General features: G+C 51.2%; 1 protein-coding gene across 2 annotated transcripts in view; it reads left to right on the top strand.

The window, feature by feature from the left end:
- ST3GAL1 (ST3 beta-galactoside alpha-2,3-sialyltransferase 1) overlaps positions 1–20375 on the top strand; it is a 98673-nt gene that overhangs the window by 46894 nt on the left and 31404 nt on the right. For both annotated transcript variants that reach the window (XM_057736373.1, XM_057736374.1), the window contains one exon: positions 10343–10397. The gene's annotated coding sequence lies outside the window, so the exon portion shown is untranslated. The remainder of the gene's footprint in view (positions 1–10342; positions 10398–20375) is intronic.

The following is a 20375-nucleotide window of genomic DNA, read 5'->3' as shown; positions in this document are numbered from 1 at the left end:
GAGGACTCAGGAAGGAAGGACTGGAGATAAGCGTCCTCAGTTTTCTACGTCATGCCCTGTCCTTCCCCAATGAAAGACTGTTCCCCGTGTCCCCCCTAGCTGGGGTGGATGCCCTGGGCAGAGGAGGACCTGAGTCCAGGCACGTGATGCTGTCAGTGACGAAGACCAGTCACCTGTCCTCAGTGTGTGCCCAGCTTGCGAGCAGCCTTCAGTCCACTCTCTCATGGTTCCTAGTGCTCCCATTTTCCAGAGGAGGAGACTGAGGCTCCAGACGCTTTCAGCACTGGCTTCGGGTTGCCTGGCAAGCGAGCAGCAGGACCTGCAGATACCCCCCTCCAAAAGCCCGAGCTCTGCCCCAACTCATCTCCCCAGCAGGTCGTCCCCAGGCCTCCTGCCACCCCTTCATTTGATGTGAGATGAAATGAAACCCGATGAAATATTTATTGGCCCCGTGACTGCCGCGCGTCTTCACGTGAAAGCCCGGAGAAACACTTTGGAAAGTGGAGCTGATGTCCCAAAGGTCACTAACTGGTTTACTCACGAGCCTTAATCTCTGGTTTTGAAATATTCAACGTGAAAGATGGACCTGGCCTGGGAACCCCAGGGGGACAGGTGTGCTCTGGTTTCCCAAGGACAGAGCACACCCAGAGGAGGTGACGAGAAAGGGGGTCATGAAGAGTCTCTCGCCTTTGCTAATTTGCTGGGTGACAAGCCACTGCCCTCCTGGGGCCACGTGATCAGGCCGTGCTTCCCTCTCTGACCTCGTCCTGTAAAATTATCCCTTTGCTCAGCGTACTTGCACAGCACTGGCTGTCAGGCTGAATATGCCCGGCTAGTTTCTGTCTTAGGATCTTGCACAGACTCTTCCCCAACCCCCACCTGAACTCTGCTCTCCTCAGGCCTGCTTTTGCACTGCCCGAGAGTCACTCAGGAGCTCAGCTTGGAGTTAACCCCTTCCCTGCCCTCCACTGTTAGGCCACCCCTTGACTTCACTGCTGAAGTATTTCCAGTGATCTCCTCTGTTTGAGTTGATGCCTAAGCTTCCAGGAGAGAAGGCTGTTTCCTTGTTCACAGTAGTGTCGCCAGCATCTGAAACAAGGCCCGGCACGTGCTGGGCCCCAGTCTGTGCTAAGTGATCGATGGCTTCTGCTGCTCGGTATAAAGCCAAGAGTTGGGACCAGTCTTGGCCAAGGAGCCTCCCTGCTCTGGAAGAAGTTCTCGAGCACGGCACTTTGAGGCTTTCTCTTCTTACCAGTCACTGCCCGGACCAGCCTCATGCAGGGGGCCCAGTTCCCTCCCAGCAGAACCTGGGGCAGGGATTTGGTGCCTGTGGATTCCAGAAGGCAGTGAGGGAAGCCGGACAGGGCAGGGGGAGGACAGAGCCTTGGCAAGGATGTTCCTTGGGCTGGAGTCAACCTTCCGCCTGACCCCACGGGACCCCAGAGCATACAGGGCACCCACCACAGGGCTAGTTCCATGTGGAGGCGAAGGAGGTTAGCTTCGTGCAGCCCCAGTTCCCTCCGTCATAGTCTGGGGGCGGCCCAGGCTGGCAGGGGCGAGGGGTGGTCACCTCCCAGACGAGGCAGCTCCTGTCTGGCCAGGGCAGTCCTCGGGAGGAAGGGACAGCTGCTAACAGCCAATAGACACAATAGCTGAGGGGTGGTAGCGACCCAGAAAAGGCTCTCTGGCCTGGGTACCAAGAGCAGCCACTACAGGGACCCAATGTCCCCTCCCACGTAGCCTGATTCCAGCTGAGGAAATTCCAACCTGAGACCTGCCTTTCCAGGTGAAGTGACTCCGAGGGTCACTGGGAGTATCTGCTACCTGAAGAAAGGCTAGCTGCTCCTGGTTACCAACCCCTGCCCCTCCAGGCCACTCGCGTTTCCTGCCTGTCCTCTAGGCCAGCCCAGAGAAGAAAGAAGTGGGTTTTGCTTTCTTAACGTACCTACTGTGTGCCAGGAACTGTTTTGGAGGCTTTAAGTGTATTATTTCATTTACCTCTCCCGCCAGCCCTGCTTACGATGCAGGTGTCTGTTAACTTGTCCAAGGCCTCACAGTTCTAGAGGGACAGCATCAGAATCCCAGTCACATCTTCTAGGCCAAAGCCTGTGATCTTTCCACTCCCTGTGCTGCCTCCATGAGCTTGGGTGGGCAGCGAAGAGGCCTCCCTCTGCCTACAATCTTCTGAGGCTCCCACTTGCCCTTGGGCTAAGACCAAACCTTTGAGCTTTTCTTCCAAGGCCTGTGTGTGTTTGTCACCTTGCTTCTTATTCAATCACACCCCTCAGTGTTGTCTGCCACCACCTCCCACTGTAGTGTGAAGGGGAACTGGCATTTGCTCAATATCTAAAAATTTTAGTTCCTGTTTCGGGAGGCCTCAGCAGGCTAGACTGCGCACTTTGTATGTGTTACCTTGTGGAATCCTCATAAGAACCCTAAGGTCAGTCCTGTTTTTCTTGTCTTACAAACAAGGAAAGGGAACTCAGCTGAAATAACCTGCTCAGTGTCTCAGAGCCAGAAACTGTAGAAGCACAGATAAAACCCAGGGTGGTCTGTCCCCGTACCCTCTGCCCTTATGCATTAGACCAGCTCTCTTCAGTAGAACTTTCCCAGTGGTAAGAATGGCCCGCATCTGTCCTGTCCAGCTACCACTAACCACACGAGGCTATTAAGTGGTTGAAATTTGGTTGATGCAACTAAAGAACTATATTTTACATTTTATTTCATTGTAATTAAAAAGAGCCACATGTGGCCATTGGCTGTGAAGAACTGAAAATCCTGAGATGCTATTCTACTTGCAAGCTAACAAATTAGCCTGTTGGCAGATGCTGGCAGAAGATGTGAGCTTCCTGGATCAGAGACAAAGGACTGTATTACTCACAGCACAGCAGGCAGCCCGAGCTTTAGTTTGTATCATTTACTTGCTTCCCAAGTCTTCCAAAGCAAGTCCAAGACTTTGCTTCACAGATGAAGATCCATGATCTTTTTTTAAAAAATTTTTGAGCTGTTAAATTGTATTTATTTATTTTTCATCTTTATTGGAGTGTAATTACAGTGTTGTGTTAGTTTCTGCCGTACAACAAAGTGAATCAGATATATGTATACATATATCCCCATATCCCCTCGCTCTAGAGCCTCCCTCCCAGCCTCCCTATCCCACCCTGTCTAGGTCATCACAAAGCACCGAGTTGCTCTCCCTGTATTATGCAGCAGCTTCCCACTAGCTATCCATTTTACATTTGGTATTGTATATGTGTCAGTGCTAGTCTCTCACTTCATCCCAGCTTCCCCTTACTGCCTGAGTCCTCGAGTCCATTCTCTACGTCTGTGTCTCTAGTCCTGCCTTGTCCCTAGGTTCATCAGTACCATTTCTCTAGAGTCCATATATATGCGTTAGCATACGGTATTTGTTTTTCTCTTTCTGACTTACTTCACTCTGTATGACAGATTCTAGGTCCATCCACCTCAATACAGATAAGTCAGTTTCGTTATGGGCTGCAAGCAGAACTGCCCAACTTTTATTATGAATAAAAAATAATCCTTTTAATAAATGTATTTATTTATTTATTTATTTATTTATTTATTTATTTATGGCTGCGTTGGGTCTTGGTTGGTGCACGCGGGCTTTTCTCTAGTTGCAGCGAGCTGGGGCTACTCTTCATTGCGATGTGTGGGTGTCTCATTGCAGTGCCTTCTCCTGTTGTGGAGCATGGGCTCTGGGCACACGGGCTTCAGTAATTGTGGCACTCGGGCTCAGTAGTTGTGGTGCACGGGCTTAGTTGCTCTATGTCATGTGGGATCTTCCTGGACCAGGGCTTGAACCCATGTCCCCTGCACTGGCAGGCAGATTCTTAACCACTGCGCCACCAAGGGAAGTCCAAAGTAATCTTTATTATAATACTGGATGGTAAACAAACCTGGGCTCTGCTCCAGAGGGACACACTGCCTTATCTTCCATTCCCTCTGCATCTTTGAAAAGATGGTCCAGAACAGAAGCTGTCAGTGCTTCTGCTCCGGAGACACACAGACGTGCAGGAGACCCACAAAGAGCTGCCTCTCAACAGTGACTGCTGTGCTGGGCGGTCAAACTCTAGACCACCTGCAGGGCCTCCTCTGGGATGTCCCACGTGGGTGTCATCCTTCACTACGCTCCAGAAGCCTATGTAGTTGGCTGCAGTTTCCCCATTTTGCAGATGGATAAACTGAGGCTCACTCTAGTTATGCTCTCTGAATGTTCATATCATGGATCAACTCTGCTCGTGACCCTGTGAACACAAACAAAAAACATAAAAGCCAAACATTTGTCCTCCTTGCTCTCCTTCAAAACTTTACCCCACAAGTCTCTGGAATTCTCTTTCTCCTCTGCATTGTCTTATTCTTCCCATCTTTCTAGAATCAGTGCCAGGCTCACCTCCTCCCTGAAGCCCTCCCTGTCTAGCACAGCGTGCTCACCTTTCCTGTCTCTTCTCTAAATAGAGCATCCTGGCTCTGGAGCAGCAGGTCTGGAGAGTGGATTCTGTATCTTCTCACATCCACTCTTCCCACAGTGCCAATCGCAAGGCCTTGGGGAAAGCAGAACAACAAACAGAGACCTCAAACCGAATGCAGAGCCCACCGACTCCTCCTTTATGCCATACATTGAGTTCACAGTTGACTACCCCACTTCTCATTCCAGGATGCATGGAGTGTGTGAATGAGATTGACTCTCCCAGAAAGAGAAGGGAGATGTTCTGAAGTGACTCAAAGGACAGCTTGCTGAATTATGTTGAGTTTTGGTAAATCCACCCATGGAGGTAGAGAAACTTGACATTTGCCTTCCAAGCCAGCATAAGGAATGAGTCTCATTTCCTCCTAAAGGAGCAGGAGGCAGAGGGATGATGCTCCTCTCCGGAGACCAAGGTTCTATTTCAAGCTCCGATTCAGTGGTGGTGTGGCCCTGGGAAGACACTCCCCCTTTCCAGGCTGAGTTTCTCATGTGTGAAGTGGGACTGGAGACAGAGAAGAGGAGCCAGACCCTCACAGTGCCTTCCCAGCCTTCCTTCCTGTCGAGGCTTCCTTGACTCTGGGCCGGGGAGAGCCCAGCCTTGCCTTCGCTGTGTTCCTCCCGCAGCCTAACTCCCTCTGCCCCCTGAGTGGGACTGGCCCCACCTCTCTTCTACAGAAAGCAGACCTCCACACTGTCAACACTGGGGGAGCACTTGCTGTAAGGCTGTACTGTTTTGGTTCGAATCCAGCCCCGTCCACCTTCAGACTTAACACATCACAACATCATCCCACTTACCAACCATACGGAGCGCCTACTGTGTCAAACACTGTGCTGGGAACTTTCTATCATCTCTCACTGAGTCCTTGCAACAACCCCAAAATGGGGTGCTGTTATTATGCCCATTTTGCAGATGAGAAAACGGAGGCCCAGAGAAGTGAAATGGCTTATCCAGAGTCACAAAGCTGGTGAATGGCAGGGCCTCGGTTAAAATCTCTAGACTGCCTTCTCAGTTCTTCCACATTGAATATTTGTTGGAAGGAGACTGGATAATTGCAAAAGGAACCCTGTGTGGTGCTACATAACAAAGAGTCCCCGAATCTCAGTGATGTACAGCACATGCTGCTTCCTGTTCACATCACAGGTAGATGGTGATCAACGGCAGGTGATGGCGGCTCAGCCATGTTCCTGGAGTTTTCTCAGTCGAAGGTCCAGGCAGAAGGTAGTCGCCATCTCAGACATGCCGTGCTCACGCCAGAACTGAGAGTGCCACACAGTCAAATTTAAACCTTCTGCTCAGAGGTGGCACACAGAGCATGTCTGCTCACACTCTATTGGCCAAAGCAAGTGATGTGGCCGAGCCCAACGTCAGTGGTGCGGGGAGGTAGAGTCCCCCACAGGGAGGGGCCGGGGGCAGAGAGAGGGGAAAAATGTTTGCATAATACAATTGGTGGTGAACCACTGGGCTCGGCAGCCAGATGTGTGGGTCTCACTCCTGGTGCTACCTCTTAGTAGTTGTGTGGCCTTCAGTGTCGTCCGTCACCTCCTCGCACCTCAGCTTCCTCATCTGCATAAAGGGGATGATAATGTAGCCCTATGTGAGCTTTGCGGGCTGCCAGAACAGTGTCACACACTGGGTGGCTTACGTGACAGAAATGTATTTCTTTACAGTTTTAGCAGCTCAAAGTCCAAGATCAAGGTGCTTCCAGGGTTGGTTTCTGGTGAGGCCTCTCTTCCTGGCTTGTAGACGGCTGCCTTCTCACTGTGTCCTCACGTGGCATTCTTTCTGTGTGTGCACATGTCCTACAGGGACACCAGTCCTATCAGATAAGGGACACCCCACCCTTATGACCTCACTTGACCTTAATTCCCTCCCTAAAGGCCCCATTTCCAAATGCAGTCACATTGGAGGTTAGGGTTTCAGCATGCATATTGATACTTGCTAGGGGGATACTGCTCAGTCTGTAACAAGCCCGTATTCTGTAGGGCTTTTGTGAATGCGATGGGCCAGGCGCTGAGGGCAGCATCTAGCTCAGGAGCAGATGAATAGGTGCGGGGAGTCCTTGGTGGTCGTTTGTCCCGCAGTAGACTGACTGGGTGTTCCCCTACGTTGATGACCTCTCCTTCCATTTATCTTTATGTCCTTGGCCTCTATCTCAATTCCTGGCACACAGTAGATGCTCAGAAAATACATTTTTGGAACCCTGAGGCAGTTGACAGGAGCCATCCAGGGTTGGGAGGCCCTGGGCTGTGCTCCTGGATGCATTGCAAGCCTGCTGGGTGGACAAGTGACTGTCTCAGGCCAAGCAGGATCCTTCACATTAAGACAGAAGGGCTTTGGGGGGACTTCCCTGGTGGCCCAGTGGTTAAGACTCCACACTCCCAATGCAGGGGGCCTGGGCTTGATACCTCGTCAGGGAACTAGATCCCACATGCATGCCGCAACTAAGAGTTCACGTCTAAGTTGTGTCACAACTAAGGAGCTGGCGAGCTGCAACTAAGGAGCCCGCCTGCCACAACTAAGACATCTGGTGCAACCGAAAAAAAAAAAAAAAAAGCAAAGCCTCGGCAGATTTCATTTTCTCATGGCCTGTGTGCCTACACTGAGATAGTTGGGCAATGTTCAGAATCAGAGTCTACTCAGAGAGACCCTTTTTCAAGAAGATGTTGTTATGAACTCCAAGGTGGCCATAATTCTCTAAACCCCTTCCCACAGATACTGTCCCCCACAAGCAAAGCACCATAATGTGGCCGGGCTGCGCGTGGATGGGCACACGCGTGGATGGAACTTATTCTCGCTGCTTTGTGTCTGGGGAGGTTTCTGACACAGAACCACCAAGCTTGGAGCGACCTCTTGGGGTTCCATGGCAACACTCAAAAACCTCGTGTCCGTTTCTCTTTCCACAGTCTGAGGCTGTTTATCTAGCAGACAGCCCTTACTGCCTGGGATGAAAAGGTCAAGAGACATGGGGACAGCTGGCCTTTTTAAGCCCTCTGCTTGATGTGCTCAAGCTGGCAGTGTCATGGAGAAGAGAGTACCATGTGAAAGTTCCGGGCCTCCTCCCAGCTCACTGCTAATTAGTTATTGGCATGATGAATAATTCCGTGTGTGCTGACTCTCTCAGGCTCAATTTCCTCATCTGGGAAATGGGAGCAATGACACTTTCCATGAGATGTGTAGCATCTGGCCCAGAGCAGACGATGATGATGTGATGATGATGGTGATGGTGGTGATGATGATGGTGATGATGGTGAGGATGATGGTGATGATGGTGAGGATGATGGTGGTGATGATGGTGATGGTGATGGTGGTGATGATGGTGGTGGTGGTGATGATGGTGATGATGATGATGGGGATGATGATGGTGATGATGGTGGTGATGATGATGGTGATGGTGGTGATGATGATGATGATGGTGATGGTGGTGATGATGGGGATGATGATGGTGGTGATGATGGGGATGATGATGATGGTGATGATGATGGGGATGGTGGTGATGATGGTGGTGGTAGTGATGATGGGGATGATGATGATGGTGATGATGATGGGGATGGTGGTGATGATGGTGATGATGGTGACATGATGATGATGATATAATTAGGATGATGATATGATGGTGGTGATGATGACATCATGGTGATGATGGTGATAGTTTAGTCCTTAGAGAGCACCGTCTCCTTGCCACTTCATATACACTGACTTTCTTAATCTTCTCAGCAACCCTAGGAGGTAGGCAGTCTCAGTGTTCCTACTTTACAGATGATGAAACTGAGGGTAAGTGACTCACCGAAGGACATGCAGCCAGGGGTGACACAGCTGGCCGTCTGGCTTCAGAGACTGTGCCCCTTGTCACTGCATATATGGCCTTGAGGCTCACCTGACGTTAATCATGGACCGTGTCCCCCACAGCTCCCTGCATGTGGTGGGAGCAAGGGTACAAGCAATACGTGCTGATTGTTCTGGAAAGTACTTAAACTATTTTATGATTTTTAAAAATTCCTCCTTTCTGGGCATACATCCAGAGAAAACTGTAATTTGAAATGATACGTGCACCCCAAAGTTCACAGCAGCACTATCTACAATAGCCAAGATATGGAAGCAACCTAAATGTCTACTGACAGATGAATGGATAAAGAAGATGTAGTGCATATATACAATAGAGTACTACTCGGCCATAAAAAAGAATGAAATAATACCATTTGTACCAATAATACCAATAACACCAAATAATAACAACATGGATGGATGTAGAGATTATCATATTAAGGGAAGTAAGCCAGAAAGAGAAAAACAAATATCATATGACATCACTTATATGTGGAATCTAAAAAAAAAAAAAAGATGTAAGTGAACTTATTTGCAAAAGAGAAATTGACCCAGAGACATAGAAAGCAAATTTACGGGATGATGGGTGATGCCTTAGAGGGCCAGGACAGGGAGGGTGGGAGGGAGTGGCAGGAGGGAGGGGATATGGGGATATATGTCTAAATACAGCTGATTCACTTTGGTGTACCTCAAAAACTGGTACAAGAGTGTAAAGCAATTATATTCCAATAAAGAGCTTAAGAAAAAAAAAGAAAAAGAAAAAAAGAAAGCAAATTTATGGTTTCCAAAAGGGAAGGGGATGGGGAGTAAATTAGAAGTTTGGAATTAGCATATATACACTAGTATGCATAAAATAGATAATCAACAAAGACCTACTGTATAGCACAGGGAACTATACTCAATATTTTGTGATAAACTATAACGGAAAAAAGAATCTAAAAAAGAATATGTATATAACTGAGTCACTGTACTGCACACCTGAAACAAATACAACATTGTAAATCAACCATACTTCAATAAAAAAAATGTTTTCTCCTTTCGTGTGGTTTCCATGGAGAGTCAGAGGCAGGCCGGGCCCATCCTGGGCAGCAACTTCCTCCTGCTGGCCGGGGCAGGCGCTATGTGATCCTCACGTCCGCAGGTCATCCATTGTTGATGGGCGGAGGTCAGCGAGCTCAGGTCCGTGGTCACTGGTGTGCTCAGATGAGGCGGACGGAGGTGTTGGCCATTCACAAAGTGGTTTTCACCCTCCCCTCCAGGAGGGAGAGCATTTTGCACACCGCAGGTGACAAGAGCTAAGGCAGCCTGTGGCTCACGTTGCTGCGAGCCTGCAGGCTTAGGAATAATAACAATGTAATACTGTGCGGTGGTGGTGGTGATGTTTAGCGAGGGCCCTCCCCCACTCTGTGTTTAGGAAAAAAAGCTAAAATAGCAATGACACCTCCTAATTCTCAGATTCAGTTTCCCTCCCTCTACAAAATGCACAGCTGTCTGTTTGCTGCCAGTTAGAATATTCCAGAGTGAGATCCCCTCCGCCGCCGCCCCATGTGATCTGGGACCTGCCACCAGTTCAGCTGCAGGTGCCACCTGCTCACGTCTGTCCTCTGGGTAGAGAGCAGCTTTGACCCGACAGACGGCTTCCAGCCCCGCTCTGACCCCACCAGGCTCCGCCTGACACTCGGTTTCCTCCTCTGTCCCATCGGAGGCTGTGAGGTTAAACCGCACGTGGAGCATCTTAGCTCAGTGTGAGGCACACAGCAGTCTCAGGATCAGAGCACGCCTGCCTGTCTTCTGTCTAGAGCAGGAAGCGGTCTTAGCGATCGGGCAGCACGGAGCTTTCATTTACAGCACAGAAAGCCTCCACACTCTGGTCCCCTGACTCCCCCAGGGCTCTGTAGGGGACTGCTGTTTCCTCCCCGCACCGTGGCACTGCCTCTTCTCTTACTCTGTGTCTGAGCTGAGCAGGAGGTAAGCGCTCTTGTTAGATCTTCACGCCCTCTCTGTAAGTCTGAGTATTTGTTTCTATTTTTCAGATGCAGAAACTGAGGTTCAGAGAGGTTAAGGAACTCCCCAGAGATCACACAGCCGGTAAGTGGCAGAGCTGGGATTTGAACCCAGCTCTCTTTAACACCAGAATCTGTGCCTTTAATCACCTTGTTTTCTGCGCCTTAAACTGTGTTGAAATGATCGTCCTCTTCCATCCAACTATGGGAGACCTGTGACTTGGTTATTACCATATTTCTTCCTGTGCCTCCTACAGCATCCAGAACACAGTAGGCTCTCTAGAGGTACAGGGTGTTCAGAAGGCAATCCTTTCTAATCCCACATGGCTGTGCGGTGTTCAGGGAATGGGATGTGTGTCTAATCATTGAAGAGCCCTGGTTAACTGTTTCCCCTTTTCTTGCCGCATTCAAATACATCAGCAATTCGCCAACACGTGCAAATAAGAAATGCCTTATACCCACATTATAAAGATCAGATACTCCACGCGCAGACTGTATCTATAGATTATTTTGAACATGAATGGGTCCTTTTTTGTGATTTCGAAAGTAGGACCCTTGAGTTCGTGGTGAGGAGGGCAGGGCAGGCGTGGAGGTGGGTCCAGCCTGGAGGCCCCCAGCACCTCCACCCCACATCCAGATAGGCGCACACTGGGCGCTAATGCTCTCCACCAGCCTCTCTCCTGCATCCTCGCCGTGGCTCTGACTATACCCACTTACTCGTGGTCCTGCTGCTTCTCACATCCCCTCTCTTCCATCTCCTCTTTCTCATCCTTGAAACATCCTCTCTTCCTTTTCAGAAGATTTCCTAGAACTCATTTTTGGAAAACCTTTGAGAATGAACAAGCCCCAGTTAGTAACATGACCACAAATAAACTATCTGATTTGGTCTCCAAAGTCCTCAAAGAAAACCCTGGAGCGGAAATGGAAGTGGCTGTGACATTCACAACCAGAGTGGACGGTGGGTGTGGTTGGGCTATTAAGGGCTTTGGCTTTCCAATCCCGTTAGGGGTGATGAGAAGGCCAAGCAGCTGGGCCAAGGGCCCCCACCCCTGCATCAACCGGAAAGGCTGAGTTTCAGTAGCTAGTTTCTGCCTGGGTGAGATTCAGTTTAAAGAAAATGTGAAAACCACGATCTAACGGCCAGCGTCCTTGTCCAGAAGTCTAGAAAGCTAGTTCTAGGTCTGGTTCTGCCACACCACATGTGTGGACTTTGCCAAGCCCCTCCTCTTCACGGGGCCTCAGTTTGCCCATCTGTACAGTGGGTTATGGGCCAAACACAGCTAAGACTGACCCTCGACTGTGGTTTCCCAGCTGGGGTGTCAGTGAGCCTTTGAAGATGCTTATGCAGATTCCTGGGTTGACGGGGAAGAGCCATGGGGGCAGAGCGCTGAGAAGGGGATGACATTTGATAAAAACGACCCCATCCTCCGTGCGTACCCTGGTCAGGACAAACCCAGAGCCAGATGCACACGTGGGTTCAGGAATGAGCCTCCTGTGGCTGACAGGCCATCCCACCATTCCAGGGAGGTCAGTCCAAGGCTCCAGGGTCTCGGGAACCAGACTCGTGGGCCCCACAGTGGGGCCAGGTGCCCGCTCACGAGCTATAGTCCCTGCGTCCTATCCCAGCCGCAGAGGAAGCCAGCAGGCAGGACTCACGACTGCTGGCCACAGCTCTGAGCCCTATACAGATACACGATGTGGTTTCGTAGTATTTTTGGTTTTGCTGTTTTTGCAGAAGCTAAAGGAAGTCTGTAGGCGGGCCCTGACTTCCTCTCCCTGAGGATGGCTAATCTGCTAGGGCGGGGACAAGCAGAGCTCAGCTGGGAGAGGAAACCTTCAGACACAAGGCCCAGAGATCAGAGGGCACCTGCTCTGATCAGGGTGCTGTGGCCGGCCGTTATGGGCCAGGCTGGTTGAGGCGGTCACTGGGATCATCCCATTCACCATAGGTGGACACCGAGGCCCAGAAATCACCAAGACCCCTCACTTTCATGTGCACACACCAGAATGAACTTCTGCTCCCGGAGCTTGGAGCACTTTTCATCCTGCCGTCGGTCACACATTTGTTGAGGCCCTAACGCTGTTCTCAGCAGTGGGGGACACAGCAGTGAGGGATATAGATGAAGTTCCTGCCTTCCTGGTGGGGGGAGACAGACAAAGAAAGAAGCAATTCATATACAATGGAGTGTCCTTTTGTGATAAAGGCTGTGAAGGAAAATGCAGCCAAGCAGAGGGACAGGGAGAGCGAGGCTGTCTTAGGGTGACCAGGGGAGGCCTCCCCTAGGAGGGCAGCTGGGCAGACGCATGAACGCAGTGAGGGAGCTAGCCCTGTGGGTTCCACCGTAAGAACACATTCTAGGTAGAGGGAAGGGCACGTGCAAAGGCCCTGGGGCAGGGCATGTGCTTATGGTGCCTTCGCACCCTTGGATTCTGATTCTCTGTGTTTGCCTCCCCACCTTCCCAGCAACACAGCTCCTAACCATCTTCATTGTTCCCTCTATCTGTGACCTCCAATTGTCTAGGAGTATGGCAGGGAGTAGCAGTTGTATAGCAAGAAAAATCAAACAGAACTAAATGGGGCAGAGGGAATGTACCACTCAAATAGGAATCTGTTTGTCTCATTCCTTTGTCCTCTTTGCACAGTTCACACTTGAGTGACATTTGAAATAGTTTCATATTCTTGCTTTGCATCCATTCTTAAAATATATGTTTAAACCAAGACTGAATTTTCAGCACACTGTAATGCACTATTTCAGGCCCATCTTTCCAAGCAGGGCAGGCACCTGGATTCCAAAGCCACAGAAACAGAGCAAGAAAGTAGGTTGGAGCCACACCACTGACCTCAAGCTGAACGCAGGAGAGGGGGCTTCAGCACACGGAGCCTGGGGTGGGACGGTTCCGGCATGGCCATTAGCAGGCTGTGATCTTGGGGCTCCATTTGCTGGGCATCTGTGTGGGTATGATGCTTGTCTAGCTTCTGCGGGAGCAGCTCACGGGTCAGGTGTGCCTGAAGGGACAGGTGAGGCACCCCTGCTTCTAACCTTGCTGCCACCACATTCTCGTTTACAACCTTGAACGAGTCACATCCTCTCCCTCTGGAGCCTTAATTTCTGCACCTGGGGAAAAAAAAAGCAGGAAGGTGTGCTCCTCCCTGTGATCCTCTGTGATCCTGAAATGCCACACGTCTTTGCCTCCAAGGCAGGCAGTAGCCAGGCCCAGGAACAGAGACTTTCAGCAGCTTCCCTTTGATTCTGTAGACATGAGGCTCTCAGCAGAGAGGTGCCCAGCGAAGGGGGCACGACCTTGGCCGTCCTGCCTCAGGCATTCAGAGAAGGGCTTCAAATAGTCCTCACCTCCCCCTGATCTGAGACGTGGGGTTGCGGAGCCAGAAACTCATTTCCAGAAGCAAAGGAATATGTCTCTTTCCTCGGGGCCCAAAAGGACTCATTAAGTCTTCCATGAACTGAATCTCATTCAGCTGGAAAAATGATAATCAGAAAGCAGTTCTGCCTGGTTACCCTGAGTTCCTTGAAAGTTTCCCATAAGAAAGGGTCAAAAAGCCCCTATACATAAGGCCCAGCCCTCTTCTCCCCAGGGAGCAGGCAGCCTGGTGGTCGACCAGCAAGCCCGTCAGTATCATTGGGCTATCCACCTGTCTATTTACCCATTAACTGGCCCCCATGAGGGGCCAGGACCAAGGGCACAGCACCAGAGACATAGAACTAAATAAGACACAGTCTGTGCTCTCAAGGGCAGTTCAGGCTCAACCTGACCGTTTTCTACATTTGGTAGACATGGACTCCAGAGAGTCCATGACCGAGCTCACTCTCAAGGTCACAATGATGTAAACGTTCAGAAACTTTCACTTCTCTACGTTTTCTGTTTTCCACAACGTCTGCCCCAAATTTAACACGTTCTGTGTTTACTAACTAAAGCTAGTGACTCACTCTCCTTTAACCAAGTCAAATTTTCTTCTGATCCATTTCATCCAATACATCCCAGGCACATAAGACTTCTGGGGAAAAGGGGAGGAGAGGGAACCAGGGAAATTCCTGGGAAGGTGATCCTGGAGACATGAGGTTCACCGGGCGGGAGGGGACAGGAGACAGAAAGCCACTCCATCAACAAGGACACTTGGTTGAGAACAAAATACTTCAAGATGTGGAAAGTAGACCAACGTGGGTGTAAGGTCTTAGGTTTGATTTTATTCCAGTTTCAAGCTAATAAGCTAGCTTGTTAGTGTTTCAGGGATGCCGGTGGAAGACGGGAGAGTCCTGGGTCAGAGATGAGAGACTTGTAAAGTGGGAGAGACCCCACTCTTTTCATGCCTGGAGCCTGAGCTCGGGGTGATTTTTTTAGGGGTGATTATAGCTCAGTGAATACCTTCAGAGGCTGAGCTCAGGAAACAAAAGGGAGTAAAGGTTCTTGGGAACAGCTCCCCTTCATGGCTTATCTGAAGGCACTTATTCTGTGAGCCTGCTTCTCTGCCTGTAAAACAGGAAGTAAATTAGCATCTGGGCATATTGTGGGGGCCTCGTGACTATAAGATGAATCAGAAGACCATGTACTTATTATTTGTATTAATAAGAGGAAGCAACCTCATCCTAATAACTCAGCCTTCTAGGTTTCAGATTTTTCCTTTCCTTAACTGAGATTGAAACTGTTTGATGTGCAGCTCTAGTTCACAGCACACACGCAGACAGCCATGTAGAATTCACCTGCCAGTATCTTACTTGATAAAGATGTTGGCCAGTCATTGGGAGTGGGAAGGACGTGAAGGTGAAAAGGGTCAGGTTCCCAGAGGGCAAAAGAATAGAGCAAGAGAGAAACGGCTGGGCGGCCCCTCTTCAGATCTTGTCCCTGTGGATGAAAAAAATTAATCAATAATCCATCTAAGAAAGAAATGGAAAATTTTATTTGAGCCATCCTGAGGATTATAACCCAGGAGATGGTCTTTCAGAAAGCTCTGAGGACTGTACCTCCCGTTAGAGGTCAGAGCACAGTTATACAAGTTTTTGAGACAAAGGGTTGTACATCAAATGACATACTATGGGCAGTTAACACATCCAGTGGGTCATGGGTCATCGTGACCCCTTACAAGATTAAAAGGAAAGGTTATCTCTTTATGTGACCCTTTAAGAGATTAAGGAGGAATGTTTATCTTCTAAGGAGGTCTGGTTAATACAGATGCACAGCACACACTAGAATGGAAGGAGGAGATATGCCCAAATGGGCAACGAAAATTTTTGTGTTTAAATTTTTCTTGTGTTGTCATAAAATACAAATTCGATTTCACTCCCACCCCACGCCGTACATCCGGAGAGAGCCGTAATTACCCCAGTGTCTCTCCCACAAATTCCAGCGATCCCTGTGTCAGCCCAGGATACTCAAACACAAGGATGTGTGTTGCCCCATGGCTGGATGAGGTCACCCAACTGGCAAAATAGAAGCGCTGGGACTCTCAGATGGAGACCCTGCCAGGTGTCAGGTGTGCTCCATTGGACCCTGCGACACACCTGCACTTGCCACCCTGGCCAGCCCCTGAGACCCCAGGACAGCAGCCAGCCTCTTCAAAGCCCTCCTCTCACCAAGGCATTTTGGGGGAAGATGAAAGGACGCCTGTGTGTTTTAAAAGCAAATTAGGCAGAACAAGAGGTTTTGAAAGGGCTGTATTCCCCAAGTGGGAGGCCCTTTGATGGGCGGCAGGGGACAAACCCTGCCGTCTCCCGCCCACGTCGCTTGAGGGCTGGGGCAGAACGGCTCTGTCCATGGCACACCCCTGGCCACAACGGGGGCCTTCACCATCCTGGGGGTCCGCATAGTTCACTCTTTCCCTCTCTCTGGCTCGACTTGCCTCCTCTATTGCATACAGGATGAGTAGCAGCTGTGAGCACTTTGCGAGGAGGGGCTGCGGTGAGAGTAGTCCTGAGTGGGGTCCAGCCAGCATAGATGTGCCCGCAGGGGAGGTGATGGGCTCCATCCAGCCAGAACACTTTGGTGCAGAGCCCAGGCTCTTGGATCCAGACTTGGATCCAGATGGCTTGGATCACCTTTTCGTGTCCCTCTTACAAAATGAACAGCCCTGGGCCAAGTGCCTTAACCTCTCTGAGCCTCCATTTTCTCATCTGTAAAATGGGCGTATTAATGGATTGAATGAGGTCACAGGAACAAAGCTCTTACAGCTGCACTCAGCCCAAAGTCAGGGCACAGGATATGTCTGCTTTGAATAGGATCAGACAGAGGAGGGATCAGTTAGGCTCCTGGCCCACATGGAGGCCAAAGCTTGTCCCTGTCTCATTCCATTCCCTCAGGACTCCTAAGACTTGGGTTTTTACTGTTTCGATTTTGCACACAAGGGCAAGGTACGGGTGTGTCGTCAGGTGGCTCGTCCTAGGTCACATGGCTAATCAGGCTTTGAAACTGCAGCCCCCCAGCGTCTTTCCACTTCCGCCACGGGAAACGGAAGCTGGCCTGAGCTCTCTGTCTCTATCCGTTGCTGCCCGATGGGCGACCGTGAGCAGGTCCTTTAACCTTCTTGAGCCCCTTTGGTCAAATAAGTGCTTGGATGATGAGCATTTCTTAGATGATATCTACTAATTACAGACAGGGAGAAGCGAGCTGAGGGGCAGAAGCTCGAGCAGCGGGAGAGGGCCATCTGGGTGTTGCCCAGTCTTTAGCAACTCCCAGCAGGGAATGAGATGCAGACACCTGCAGAGCAGCTTTGACTCTGGGTTGAATCTTAGATCCATCCCTGGCCATATGCTGAGGGCCTTGAACAAGTGCCCTCAGCCTTGTCAATGACAGAGGCAGCATCACCCCCTTACGCCCTGGGAGAGGCACCCAGCTCGGTGCCTGGAGCACTGCTGTGGATGTTAGGGACAGGTCCCTGACACACATTAGTGTGGATTTCTCCAGGACTCACCAGCTCTGGGTGCAAACGGGAGATATCAACTCAGGGATCTCACTCTCTGCTGTGAGATCTCTGACCCTCGGCCACTCCCAGCTCTAGGCACGAATGCCACGCTCTCCCACGGTGCGTCAGGTCATCCCTGGTCTCTGTGCTCTTGCCCTGCTCGCTGGGCCTCTGCTGCCCCCGGCTGCCCCGTGTTCTCTCAGACTTCCTGCCCCCGCCTCTGCCAGGCTGCCTGGTCTCGGCTGCCCTGGAAGCTCCCTGGCCCCCATGATACCATCCTTGAGCATCTGCTCCAGGCACCCTTGTTCTCTGATTGGACTGCTGTATCATCCCTTGTCAGGGGGGCAAGGTCTCCCTGCTTACCCAGGTTCAGGACTTGGGAGGGGGCCCCATGCAGATGGCTTGAACCCGGAGTGTTGCGGGGTTGAATGGGCTGAACTGCCCTTCCTCTCCTCCCAAGTGGGGCTCGGCTGGGGGATGGAGAGGGGAACTGGACCAGGGCGGTTGTTTTTTTTTTTTTTAACAGATTTTTCTTTTTCTTTTTTCTTTTTTTTTTGGTGTGGACCATTTTTTAAAGTCTTTTATTGAATTTGTTACAATATTGCTTCTGTTTTATGTTTTGATTTTTTTGGCCGCAAGGCATGTGGAATCCTAGCTCCCCAACCAGGGATCGAATCCACACCCCCTGCATTGGAAGGTGACGTCTTAACCGCTGGACCACCAGGGACGTCCCCTGGGTCAGGGCAGGTTTACCCAGTGACCCTGCTGGATACCATGACATCCCTCCAACCATGGGTTTCCAGGGATGGTTTGTGTCAGACCCGTGCTTGTCTGGGGCCCCTGCCCATCTCACAACACAGGGTGGGGGTACCAGGCTTCTCACCACTTTGGCTGCTGGGTTTATCCTGCATTCTGAATCCCCATTCTGGGCGCCACCAGAGATTGACCCCCAACCCCTTCAGGAGCCTGCTGGATGCCCCTTGTTAATCATTAGAGTTCATATCTCCCCGTGAAGTCAGGGGGCCTGGGAGGAAGTGATCTCTTTAAGACCAGTCAGCACTCCAGTCCCTCACTTCTGCAAAGCTATTTAGAGCCAGGGACAGGCCCCTGAGGCTGGGGGTGGGGGTGGGGGCCTCATAGTTCTGGACCGTCTACCCTTTGTCATGACTTCTGCGCCACCCACATCAGGGAATCCCTCTTTCTTCTCGGGACCAGGGTCTACCGGGACATGCCCACGCGGAGCGACTCCTTGAATTCCTGACCATGTTACACGCTTCGGGTGTTGTGTGGTTTGAGCACCCCTCAGTCTACACACATAAGAAGATTTGTGGATTTAAATTCCTTTTGTGCAGCTCAAAATATGAAAGTGTATCCAGCTCCTTCTCATATGACCCTAATCCTGGTTAATCATGTTTGTTGGGAGCGCTTCTCCAAACCACCTGCTCTGAAGCCCTGCTTGTGCTTCCGGGAACCTCTGCTTTTTCCTCCAGCTCCCCAGCAAAGCAGCAGGCAACAGGTACGAGGGCGAGGAGACGAGGATTTGCACGCCCTGGAGAGGGTTCTCCCAACGTGCCGCGCTTCTTGGGTGTGAGGGAAACGGGCAAATGGTCAAGTCAGTGCAGGAAGGAGTGGGGAAACTGAGGCTGCCGAAAAACGGGCTTCCCAAGGCACCAAGACGGAGGCAGGGCTGCTCTCCAGACTGCAGGGGGTGCTGTGTGCAACCCCCTCCAGTCCAGACTCCATAATTGTTTCACTACTGTCTGCTGCTCACACACCATCATTGGCTCCCCGCTGCCTTCATCCCTAAGTCCATATTTCTTAAGATTTCCATGACCGGGCCCCCACCCACCACAGTCACTCCTAAGGGCACCCTGTTTTCCATAACTCTTCCAAGTGCCCCCGTCACCACTGCCTCCACCGTGCGCTGTTTGGGAGCTGCATGGTTTGCCCACCCTCTCTGTTCTCCTCCATCACTGCCAGAGCCCCGCTGTGTTCAGGGCTCATCTCCATGCCCTCCTCCTCCACAGAGGTGGTCTCCCTTCTCCCTTCAGTTGTCACCAACCCGCCGCTTCTGAATCACTGGGGCCTTTGGCGTTCCCTCCCTGGAGATGCTGGTCCCTCCCGAGCAGAGAGTTATAGTACAAATGGCCATGCACTCGATCCTGGAACGCCTCAGGCTGGCTTCACCATGTAGTGGTGAAGAGAGTCACGGCCCGGGTGCTCAGTGAGGTGTTATAGGTGTCCTCGTGTGCCTGGGTGAGAAGCCAGGCAGGGTGGCCTTGAAGAGCAGGCCTGGGAATCCGCCGCAGCCCTCCGTAGTCGTGTGACCTCAGCTCCCCCTCTGTAAGATGGACTTGATAGTACTGCCTTCCCCAGAGGACCTGCCACTGTCTGTTCACACCCTGGCTGGTCCCTAAGAAGCCACGTAGCCTTGAAGGGTACCCACCCCAGAGATCCTCTGGGCACCCTGCCAGGTGTCCGGCACATAAAGCATTATATATTGACACTGCCGGATGGGTGGATGGGGTGGATAAATGGGGAGACAGTTGCATTTGCCAAATCAACCCAGGTTTAGGACGATGGAGACAGTGCCAGTGGCCACCAGATCTGGTTAGAGATGTTCTGTGATACCTGGATATTTAAGTCCAGCAGAAGTCAGAGTGTTGATGTGGGAGAGGGCAGGTGATCAGTCACAGATGGGGGCTGGGGAGTGGCTGGGGGTTGAGCTCCAGTCACCACCCAGAAGGGGCCTTGCCCTGTGATTCCCCTGCTGTCCAGTGGGAGGCAGTGCTGGGAGGTGGCTGTGGGTGTCCCCAGGGAGCCTGGAGGTGGGGCTTGCTAGAGTGCCCCCTAGTGGGACCTGGGATGTGCTGAGCCTGGAGCTTGAGCGGTGCCCACGGGGAGCAACGCCCACTCCCCACCCAGTTTTGGGGCCCCAGGCTGTCTCAATGACACGAGGAGGACAAGGAGGCCTCCTGATGGGTGAGTCCCAGGCAGTGTTGGGAGCAGCAGGGTTGGGAGGATTCCAGAAAGAGCAGCTCCCGAGACAGGAGGGGAGTGGGGCTCAGGGGATTCAGCCGGCCTGAGCCAGCACTTCCTGCAAATCCTCTAGGCTGCCAGGGCTTTTCTTAGGACAGGTTGTTTCTCTGG

This window comes from Hippopotamus amphibius, chromosome 5 (assembly GCF_030028045.1).
Source record: "Hippopotamus amphibius kiboko isolate mHipAmp2 chromosome 5, mHipAmp2.hap2, whole genome shotgun sequence".
Taxonomy (NCBI): domain Eukaryota; kingdom Metazoa; phylum Chordata; class Mammalia; order Artiodactyla; family Hippopotamidae; genus Hippopotamus; species Hippopotamus amphibius.
The sequence above is the reverse complement of the archived record's forward strand: the minus strand, read 5'-3'. Positions and strand labels throughout refer to the sequence as shown.